Source organism: Astatotilapia calliptera, unplaced genomic scaffold (genome assembly GCF_900246225.1).
Source record: "Astatotilapia calliptera unplaced genomic scaffold, fAstCal1.2 U_scaffold_98, whole genome shotgun sequence".
Classification (NCBI taxonomy): Eukaryota; Metazoa; Chordata; class Actinopteri; order Cichliformes; family Cichlidae; genus Astatotilapia; species Astatotilapia calliptera.
Genome location: NW_020535842.1, coordinates 1 through 11,428, shown reverse-complemented (window position 1 = coordinate 11,428; position 11,428 = coordinate 1). Strand labels below are relative to the sequence as shown.

Below are 11,428 nucleotides of genomic sequence, written 5' to 3'. Positions count from 1 at the left end.
AGCTTTGCAAAAACTGCATAAAAAGCACTTGCAGCAACAAAAACATAATATTCCAGAAACACGCTTTGCCGATCCGATCAGCTGTTTGTAACACTTCCTACGTCCATCAGCGCGAACTATCGCATGTCTGCCATGACCTGCCCGAAACCGGAAGTGACGTCATTTTGCGGAAATGTAGGTTTTTACCATCGTGGCCTTATGAGTCTATACTTGTGTTTTTAAAAGTTATGTTTGACTTTATGACTTTCTGTGTCGTTTCTGGGATGCTTAGGACTCATATTGCACTGCTGGAAATAGTTTATTTTGATGCATATGCTGTTTTTTTGCAAATTTACATTATAATATTTTCATTTTTCCTGCAGTATATGAAAATTGGTGTATTTTAAAAATAAAACTATGAAGACACTTAAAATAAATTTCCTTTGGTGGGGAAACTATTTTGTGCAACTTTTTTGTATTTACAGTTTTGAGGGATAAGCCTCTAAATTTCTCTAACTAGAAATATATGTTAAAAAAAAAAAAGATTTTCAATTTTTTTGTAGTTTATTGCACTTTTTTGCAATTTATGTAATTACTATGCACTTAATGCATATATATTATTAAAATTTGGGATATAATGGATGTATTGATGTATATCAACTTGAAATGCTCCCAAAAATGGCACTACAACATGTAAAAATATAATATAAGCTCTGGCGGACTTGGTTCTATGGTAGGTCTTAAAGGGTTAATCAAGTCATGTAATAACAACATGCACCAGGACATAATAGTGCAAAAGTAACATGACCGAACTGTTCAGACACTGATTCTTATATAGTGCTTTTCTACTCTTCCAGGTTACTCAAAGCGCTCTGTACAACATGCCACATTCACACAGTTTCTCTAAACTGAGTGCTTTCTAGCTACATTCATACACATTCTCACTCTTGACATGCAGACTGGATGAACTAGGGATTGAACCACTAATCTTCTGATCAGTAGCTGACTTGCGCTACCTGCTGAGCTACAACACCTACAGGCAAAGATGTGTAAACCGTCACTAGGTATTGGATAGAGTGTACACTCACAAACCTGTCAAACCTAGTCAGAAGTGCCAGCTTGATTCCAGATCAGGGCTAGACCTGTTTTCTATGGGCCTGGGCCACATACACCAAACTGCAACAAAACTGATATGGCATGCCATTACATAGACAGTGCCATCTATGCCAGGCCTGGCCCATATCTGGATGACATACCACTTACCATGCCAGAAGTCAGCCAGCAGTCCCGGCTTGATACCAGATCTGGGCCAGACCAGATTGCTATGTGGGTAGTCACTTTTTTTGTGCCTTTTTAATGAATCCCAAAAACACATTTTAATGCCAAAAGAATGCAAATCTGACCAAAGTCCTAGCATAAATGTTTATTAAGTGAAAACTGCAGGTGTGAAATCTAGGTATTTGGTCATTTCTTGCTCCATTTAATGATCCAGAAGTTCATCTAGCCAAATCAGCCAGTTTGCAGCTGGATGAAAGCAACTGTTTATCTAAAGATCAGTCAGTCTTTTAACATGCTAAACTTGCACAATGTGCTATTGCGATATGGGGTAATGGTTGCTGAAGGTACCCTTTGCACACCTACGTCAATTGATTTATCAGGAATGTTTTTCAATAATAGTTAGTTGTAAAACTTTCTTGTAAATGTTATTCCATATTACATTTTAAACACAAGAATGTTTTCTTTATGACCTCCAGCTGTGTATATTCCACAACACAGTCTTTTTCAATCTGATAGAAACCTGGAGAATGAACAAGTTAACATTTCATCATCATACTATTCACATTTGAAGATAATAATAGTTGATGTGAGCACACAAAATATCTGCTTCTTACAGCTAGATTCTTTAAAAGGTTTAATCATTTGACCATCAATCCACATTGCTCTCGCTCTTTCTGCTTTGTCAGCAGTGGGGCAGGCAGGGAGGTAGTTTGCATAGCAAACAGTACCCGTGATTCTCAGTCAGTAGAAATAGTTTCACAGTGTTGGAGGAAATTCAGCTTTATGCAAAACGTCAGACAGAAATGTTAAAATTCCCATGTTAGGGAATAATAGTTGGTCTGCTGGTGAAAAATGGAAAAATACATATTGTATAAAGTGTTTGTTTACTTTCTGACTCACAGATGCCACTTGCTTATTGAAAATCATAACAAAGCCATACTGTATGGTCCAAGAAATGCATTTGTAGAGTGGCACATGTAATGTACGTTCAGAAGTGAGTAACATGAAGCTATGGAGAGAAATGAGGGCAAATCCAATATTGCTCAACAGCTACATTTTGTTTCAGTAGTTTGCAAAACAAAGTCAGGCTGCCTTTCTTTTTTTCTTTTGCCAGATTTTTTGGCAGTTCTCTCCTCCCATACAAAACTAGTTTTTGTGTGCGTGTATTTTTTTTTTTCATGGTTACAACAATTGTATTCATGTGCACACAAAAATTAGGTTCAGTTCACAGTTTGGTGAGTAAAAAATGATGTATTGATCTGCTTTTGAAATGAAAAATACAGTTCACTTTGTATTTGTCTTGCCAAGATGCAACATACTTTGTTTGCCTTATTGATTCACGCAAATGATTAACAGGAAAGCAAAAGAAAGTGAATATTCCCGTAAAAGTTTGTTTGTTCTTTGGTTTGTCACTGTACGATAAACATGGTAACCACACAAGGCCATGAAATTATTTTGCTGCAAATAAATGCCCTTAAAGTTGGTGATGAAGATGTTAAACATCAATTGTGTCATGAAAGTAGTTATATGTAATCACTTCCTGTGTGTGTGTGTGTGGGGGGGGGGGTGTTTTAAGTGTTTGTTTGTTTTTGGGGTTTTTTCCCAGCGAGCCTACCCATATGGAAAAGATATATATAAATCTTATAAAGTTTGTATCTGTCTTGTGTGAAACTTGTATGACAAGCATATAAGTGTGAAAACAGATATAAGATCCCTTGAAAAATGATATAATGAAACTTGTATGTTTTGGATACTTACTAAAACAATGTATGAAAGTAATGCGAAAGTGGCCACTTTCATGAGTAAATCATGTAAGCCTTATATGATTTTCTCATGAAAGTGGCCACTTTCATGAGTAATCACATATAAGTTTTTACTATTTCTTTTCCGTATGGGTATGGTCATATTTGGAGGCAAGGACAGCCTTTTGTAAATCATTGAGCAATCTCTTCTTTCCCTGTGAAATCCAAGCTCCTCTAGTGTACAACAGCCTTTGAGTCTCCAGTCTTTAGTTCTGTTTGGTGAATGAGGCTAGCGAAGATAAAATGCATGTAACAACCACAAGCTGTATCCTACTTTTGTGGATGCATACACTGACCTTTGTGAAAAGCCAAGGTAAGACCCAGTACTTCGGGTGATTTCTATGATCTTCTCATTTTAATTACACGATATTTTGATGTTGAAATAAACACAAAAATCATGTATGCTGATTTTTATTTACCGCTATCCAGATAATCCAGGAGCATGTACCCTTGAAGATTTTAAAAAGTATCCTCTCTACGATGGCAATTTTGACATAAGTGGTATGCAGGCCAGTTACCCAGGTGGGAGACAAGTGAAAGTGGGCTGCAATGTGGGCTACAGTGGCTTTTTCAAGCTGCTCTGTGTAGAGGGAAAATGGCAACACAGAGGCACTAATTGTCAACGTAAGTTAACATTCACTTATGAATATCATCTTTTTCCAGTATAACCAGTTAACACTTGCATATATGTCTTGCTGTATTTGCATATGTTTTGCTTACTCGAACTTGCCTTACCAAAGCAGCATAAACATCATTAGCTTGTTTGAGTTATTGCTCGAAAATTCATATCACAGACTGCAATGCTGAACAATATGTAGTGTACTTTTATGAAATGTACAGCAAATTCCACTTTTCTCTGTTGTACTTTTACCCACATTTTGTCTTATTTGCTTTAAGCGAGATCATGTGGTCATCCTGGCGATGCCCAGTTTGCCGATTTTCAACTTAGAAAGGGGGACGATTTTGTCTTTGGCTCAGAAAGTTGTATACACCTGCCACAAAGGGTATCATAATAATTTTAATCACATTTTCCTTGTGATTTATTTGTTTTGTGTTTCTTAATCTGAATAATTATGCATGCTCTGTGCATATTATCTGTACATTTGGCTTTTCTTTTAGTCATCTTCATGAATTCTCTATTATAAACCTGATTCAGATTTCAAATGGTCAGTCGGACAAACTTCCGACGTTGTATGGCAGAAGGCTGGGATGGTGTTATCCCCGTCTGTGAAGGTAGGAGCTGATATAAATGAAATTATGCAATCAGTAATATACACGTAGAAAGAAATAGCAACCTGTGTTTATGTTTTTGTCTGACTTTGAGGGGTTTTTTCCTAATGTTTTTCACTCCAGCTCAGCAGTGTCCATCAATTAATGTTCCCAACAATGTGAACGTGATGGGAGATGCAGAAGAAGCTACCTACGGCAATGTAGTTCGATTTAGCTGCAAGTCCAGCAATCACATTATGAAAGGGGCAAGAGAAATTTATTGTGATGAAAATGGAGACTGGAAAGGTTTGGAGGACGGCAATCCAACATGTGAAGGTAAAGTGAAGCTGGCTTACTATTGTTACTATTACTTTGTTCTCGAGTAATTAGGTAGTAACACCCAAATCACCAACCCCCTAAAAGAGAATAGAGGAGCAACTCTATATTGTATATTCAGTTTTGAGCTATTATGAAACAATTAGTTTCGTAATAGTTGTGACATATTTAACACTATTTTATAACTAAAATGGTGTTAAATGTGTCACACAAATGTATGTGCCATGTGTAATGCTGTATTTTATTTAGGTCAAAATTTAGAATTAAATAATTATCACTTGCATACAAATTAGTTTATTTGTACTAAAGGTACAGGAATAGAAAATGAAAACAGAATACATTTAGGGCAAAAAAAACAAAACAATTTTTGTACTTAAGTTTAGATAGTTTGGGGGAATATTTGCCTATTTGGTTAAAATAAAGGCACCACTGCTATGGACATAGTAAGTCCAAAAATATCAGCTTCAAACTAAACAAAAAAACACGAACAACATCATAAAATTGGCCTACAATTGTAATTAATGAGAAAAACATTGCAGCTGCTTTGCTTGTTTGATCACTTTCACTTTTCTACTTCATCAAAAAAGCTTCCTTTCACAACAGGTTAATCAGCAGTTACCTTTTATGTACCTTTCTATGAGCAGTTGCTGTAGTTTTATTCCTGACTCTGACTTTATCCTTCAACAGTTGTAAAATGTGAACCACCGAGGATTGAAAATGGTTTTGTACTTGGAGATATCAAAGAGTACAATGAACGTGAAATCCTAAACTTTGAATGCAATCTTCAACATAAACGTGCTCAAGAATTACCTTCAAGGTGCACAAAGACAGGAGACAGAGCAGAGTGGATCCCCACACCTGAATGTGAAGGTAAACATAAATTACATACAGTTTATACATTAAATGCCACTGACTAGTGAGATCTGGAGCTGGATGTTTGGATGTTATGGTATTGCTCTGTCTTGGTACAAACACACTAACTCATGTGCTGCATTTCCCATCATATGCAGAAATAAAATGTGAGCTGACACTGCCACCACTCCAAGGAACCACATATGAACCTGCTCATAGAAGTAGGTTTTCACCTGGTGAAAAGGTAACAGTTACATGTGAGGAGAGATCCTGGATTTGGAGAACCCACACGCGCTCAGTTGAGACTACTTGCAATGAGGATGGACAGTGGTCTGTTAGACCAGTATGTCAAGGTATAAAACTACAAAAGCTTTAGACACATATTCTAAGCTCACTGTTCTTTGCTTTCATGTAGTTCAATCAGCCATGAGGATGATGAACAATTTTTTGAAGATTATCCAGTCTTTCTTTCTTTACAGAGGTTACATGTATCCGTCCACAAGATAGACTTTTGTCCCGCTGGGAGGCGTCTTGGCGTGATGAGACAAAGAAATTGGGTGATACTGTCAGGTACACATGTATATCAGGATCCAAGAGGAAAGATGGCGTCACTCGGGCCACATGCACCAGAGATGGATGGGAACCAAATCCACTTTGGTGAAGGTATGGTGGAGTTTAGTTCACTTTTCTTCTAATTCTGACATGATCTTTTTAATTTCTTTAATATTAGTCCATATTTGAGAAAACAGGAGAGAACTGCAGAGTGTCTTTGGTCAAACAGAAGCCTCAAAGGATCATTCAGTCATAGAGTAAAATCTTACGAACCAGCAATATAAATTTTAGAGACTCTGTGTGATAGTTTCATAGTGAGAGAAAATGGTAATAACATTTCATTTTTTTGTTTATTTGTGTACTAACCAAGCACTAACCGAAGAGTGTACAAATACTCACTGGATACTATTTTCTGTACAAACTGCAAGAAACATTTCTACTGCCACAACAACTTTCAGCTGGATGTTGAATCCACAACTGAACATTTTTCTTGTCCTTTGACTGAACATATTCAAATATAAAATACAGAACTGTTAAATGGAATCACATTTACACTGGGGAGCTGCTGCTTTTACTTAAAAGATTATATGAAAGTATCTGAATGTTTTACATGACAAAATTATCTGAATCAAAGTAAATGCAGAAGCTTAATAAATGTGGTTTTGTTCCTTTCAGAGATAAAATGCAGGAGGCCAACAGTTTAATAATGCAGATATTACTTGGAAAATTCAGGCTGAATACAGGTACAACGATCGTGTCCAGTATAACTGCAGGAGAGGTTATGAAGGAAGTTTCACTCTAACCTGTAGAGAAGATGGCTGGCATAGGTCTAATGAATGTACAGGTAAGAAAATGCAATAAACTTAAAAGGATACATTTATTCAGTTATTCAAGGACTACTGTTTTTCATGACAAATATAAATGTTGTAAACAACTGATGACAAAAGACAAATGTATAAACTGTATATAAAAGGTGAGCATTGCTTTCAGGACTGAAAAGTGAAGCTAATATGAAAGTTCAGTCAACATGAATTCTCTCAAATCGGGGAACTTGCAGAAAAGCATCTGGTTTTACAGAATGGTAAATGATCTGTATTTGTATAGCGCTTTACTAGTCCGTAAGGACACCAAAGCACTTTACACATTCAGTCATCCACCCATTCACACACACATTCACACACTGGTGATTGCAACCTACATTGTAGCCATAGCCACCCTGGGGCGCACTGACAGAGGCGAGGCTGCCGGACACTGGCGCCACCGGGCCCTCTGACAGAAGTCTATCTTTAGTCTATCTTTGTCTTTAGATTCCTTGATGAGCTCCACAAACATTTTTCTTTTGTGAAGCAATGCATGTTACTCTTATCAAAGAGCTCCCTCTGCTTCCCTGAGTCTGCACACGAAATGGAGGTTTGCCAAAGTCAGCAGGATTCAATGCTAGTCACTTAATAACAGACATTACACAGTCTATTCAGTAGTATTAAGGATATTTAAGCCTAGTCCAAAGATAGTTGAATAATGTTATCTATGAATCACTACTAATAACACAAGAATGTATTCTGACTGCTCTGTGATAATATCTAAATGTAATATCTGTCTTTCTGATAGCTATAACAGGATGTCCAACAACGAGTTTTGACCGCAGACTTAAAGTTTGGCAACATGGTGACAAACTTTACTTCAGGTGTGAGGATGGTTACAAACCTCTCAGCAAAGGCTGGTGGGGTGAAGCTACATGTGTGCACGGTGTTTGGTCTGGAGTTGAAAGCTGTATTGGTAATTAAAGTTTCTAATTAAAGTATCTTCTGTTATTAGCTTGAAGCAAACACAGTGACTTGTTCAATACCAATGTCAAGATGGGGAGTATAAGATGTTTAGGTAGAAAAATATAAGTTTTGAAATCTGTTTTAAACATCTTTTTAACATTTGAGTTTTATCTGCAGTTATGTTTAAGAAAACTGGTGTGAAAATATTTTCTGTAATATCTTACAATAAGTGCATTCATACAGAGTTTCTTCCATTGCTTATTCTGATCACATTTTTAAATATGGAAATGGATTTCATCCATCTGTAATATTTTGCCTGATTGTTTGTAATCATATCCACCTTAGAGGAACAAAAGTGTCGAGAAGCTCCTGAGATTCCTAATGGGGAAGGAATACTAGGGAGTACTGAACAACACGGACAGATCCAAGAAATTGATATTCATTGATTGCAATGAAGGATACTCTGCTAAGATTGAGGAATTAACCTGTCGTGACGGACGATGGGATTTAAATGGATCACTTGATGATATCTGTAAATGTGAGTCACCTCAAGCATTATTTTGATGCATGTTTTTATGAAAAGATTACAGAGTGTAAATTAATAGTGTACATGTTGTGATGTCTTACAGCTAATCATGATAACTGCAGCCCTCCACCCAAAGTTGAAAATGCTGTTATTAATACAACTTGTTATCGGAAGCAATACCCATCTGGCTCTGAAGTAACTTATCAGTGTCGTGATAAGTACACAATAGAGGGGAACGCCACACTTAAATGCACAGCTGGGGAATGGAAGGAGCTCAATATTCAGTGTATACGTACGTATATAAAAATAAAATATTGCTGTGAATAAGCTTTAAAACTGTTAAAAACACTGCTGTCTGTCATTCTGCCTGCTGACATATTTCATCTTTATTCATCTTTCTTTCCCCACCCTTCATTAAGGGTAGAGAAAGACTGTAGTCCTTTGAGGGACGAAACAATGGAAATAATATAACCCAACACTGTACCAAAGGCACAATCTTTAACTGACCTTAAATATACTGTTTTTAGTTTGGTTTTTGTTTTTTTGCCTTAGAACAGTCTGCATGTGTACCTCGGTTTACACACCTGCCGTTATCTTCATTTTCAGCACTATTGGTCAAATCAATAATTATGTAACAATGTATATAATATTGACAATACTATTATGTATTTTCAGTGTACTGTGACCAGCTTATGGATGAGTCTCTGGACTTCAGAGCAGAGAAAAAGAAATACATGACTGGAGAGATCATTGAATATCAGTGTAAGAATAGAGCAGGAATTATTGGCACTGCAACGTGCCAACATGGCAAGTGGGCTAAAGCAATAGAATGTGAAGGTAAGGAGACATAAAAAAAAAATGCAGTTTTCATACAAACACCCCCATGGTGCAGTTTGTAGGTTTAGACAATTATTCTTCCCTTTAATCACTTTTAAAATAATTACCATTCTTTTCTGACTTCTTAAAAGACTGGACATTTATTACTTCTTAATTACAGCAATGAGAAACTGAATGCCTATTAATAATAAATATTTAAAGGAAAAACTTGCTTAGTTTGAAAATGTAGTGAGAAAGTGTCTTATTACTTTGAATCTGATTTGGTTTCATGTTTATAATGTAAACCTCACAATAAAACAGATTCTCTTTTTCAAAACAGAGAAATGTAGAGTCCCTGAAACACCAGCAGGTCTAACAATCACCACAGATGTAACAGACGATCAAATGAAAAAAGGACAACATTTAACATTTGCTTGTGAAAACAGTAATCACATCATCAAAGGGAATGCAACGCTTGAATGTTTGGAAAATGGACAGTGGAGCAATCCTCGTCCCACATGTGAAGGTACAACACTTGTCCTCTTGTGATCTTACTGTTTATCAGTACAAAGGATGGAAAAAGATTGCTATTGCTGTTTTTGGTATTTCTTGGGGTGTCGTGTGTATGAGTGTAAGTTACACACACTTTAAACCAGAAATTAATAGTTTGTTTTGAGGCAAAAACACATTTCAGGTTATCAGTAAAATGTCCTCTGCCTGATCTGCTCTTGTGCTAATTAGTTTGTGTGAACATTGTTTCTGGTTAATTCTTTGTCACACATGGCCACACAGTGTTAAGGTAAAGGAGAGTGATGCACAGGGTGTATGACAAATATTTCACTTCAAATGAAAAATGATGCATGACAGCAGGTCAGAGTGAAAATGTGATTATTGTGACAAAATATTATCTAATGTTGGTTTTTCCTCTGTTATTGCCCACAATTTTTAGCTGCCCAGCAATGTAGGACGCCACCACATCTTTCAGGTGGACAGACCAAAACATGGACTAGAAACACGTACAGACACAATGAAAAGGTCGAATATGTGTGTGACAGAGACTACGGCATGGAGGGTGGGCCGTTCAAAACCTGTGTCGATGGTGATTGGGTTGGAGAGATGAGATGCCGCCGTGAGTTACATTTCCCTTTTGTTGCACACAAAGTTTTTAAATATGTTCTAAGTAAACAAACAGCCAGTGGAGGGCCGCTGGAACCAGTTTGACAAGTTTATTAAATCTGAGAAGTTGGTTAAGTGTGACGCTGAAAAGTTGTTTTCACTAACACAGACAGTAGCTCAAAACTGTTTGAAATGTGGTGCATTTAAGATTATACCTGAACACACCACAATGTAGACTTCAGGGTTAGTTGCAGTTATATCATTAAATAATAATATTAATACGAACAAGAAGAATTCGTTTTTTTAGAAACCTCTGTAATAACCCACCATCCCCAAACTGTGCTGCAGCTCTGAGAACATCACAATGGCTTCAGTTCTTAAGTGGATGGGTTTCACTTGTTCACCACCCACTACTTCTCCTAGATACACTATTGCAGTCTTTGAGTCACACTTTGAGAGATTTAATGTCAGGTTTGCCTTTTCACGATTTCAGTGTTTTTAAGTGGCCCTCTATCATTGCCACAGACATCACACATTTCATCACCAGTTAACATGGGTTACATGGAGGAACAGGGAAATACAACATGCTATGGACATGTCAGAGGAAATGTGAGAACCTGATGAGCACACACGAACCACAGAAGAGTTTGAACTTTAAAAAAAGAAAAATTGTTTTTTCACAATAAAATGATTAAAACAATTAAAAGGATAGGATCTGTAAGATGTGGGAGAGGGCAGTAGATGAATATATCAAAGAAGCAGATCATTTCAACAGCAACATGAGTTTGATACCAGTACAACACAGTTTATCATTAGTTACAAAGAGTGCTGACCGCTTTCTAAGCATAACAGAACTACATATATAGGATGACAAAGCAGTCTTAAAGGCTGTGATCTGCACTCGGATTGCATGATGAAAACTTCACCTGAAATGTAAAATAATATGTGACGGTATATGAACATAAAAACGTGACTAAAAAATTATTGTGACTAAATGTTGTCTAAACTTTTTTTTCTCCATTGCTCACACTTTTGCAGGTGCCCAGGGTTGTGGGAGGCCACCACCTCTTTCAGATGGAGACACCAAAACAAGTACTAAACAGCTGTACCAACATAATGAAAAGGTTGAATATATCTGTCAGCGTTATTACGTCATGAAGGGTGGACCGTTCAAAACATGTAATCATGGTGAATGG

General features: G+C 36.8%; 1 pseudogene; it reads left to right on the top strand.

The window, feature by feature from the left end:
* Nucleotides 1-3,229: 3,229 nt before the first annotated feature.
* LOC113018522 (complement factor H-like) lies at nt 3,230-11,425 on the top strand (annotated as a pseudogene).
* Nucleotides 11,426-11,428: the final 3 nt, after the last annotated feature.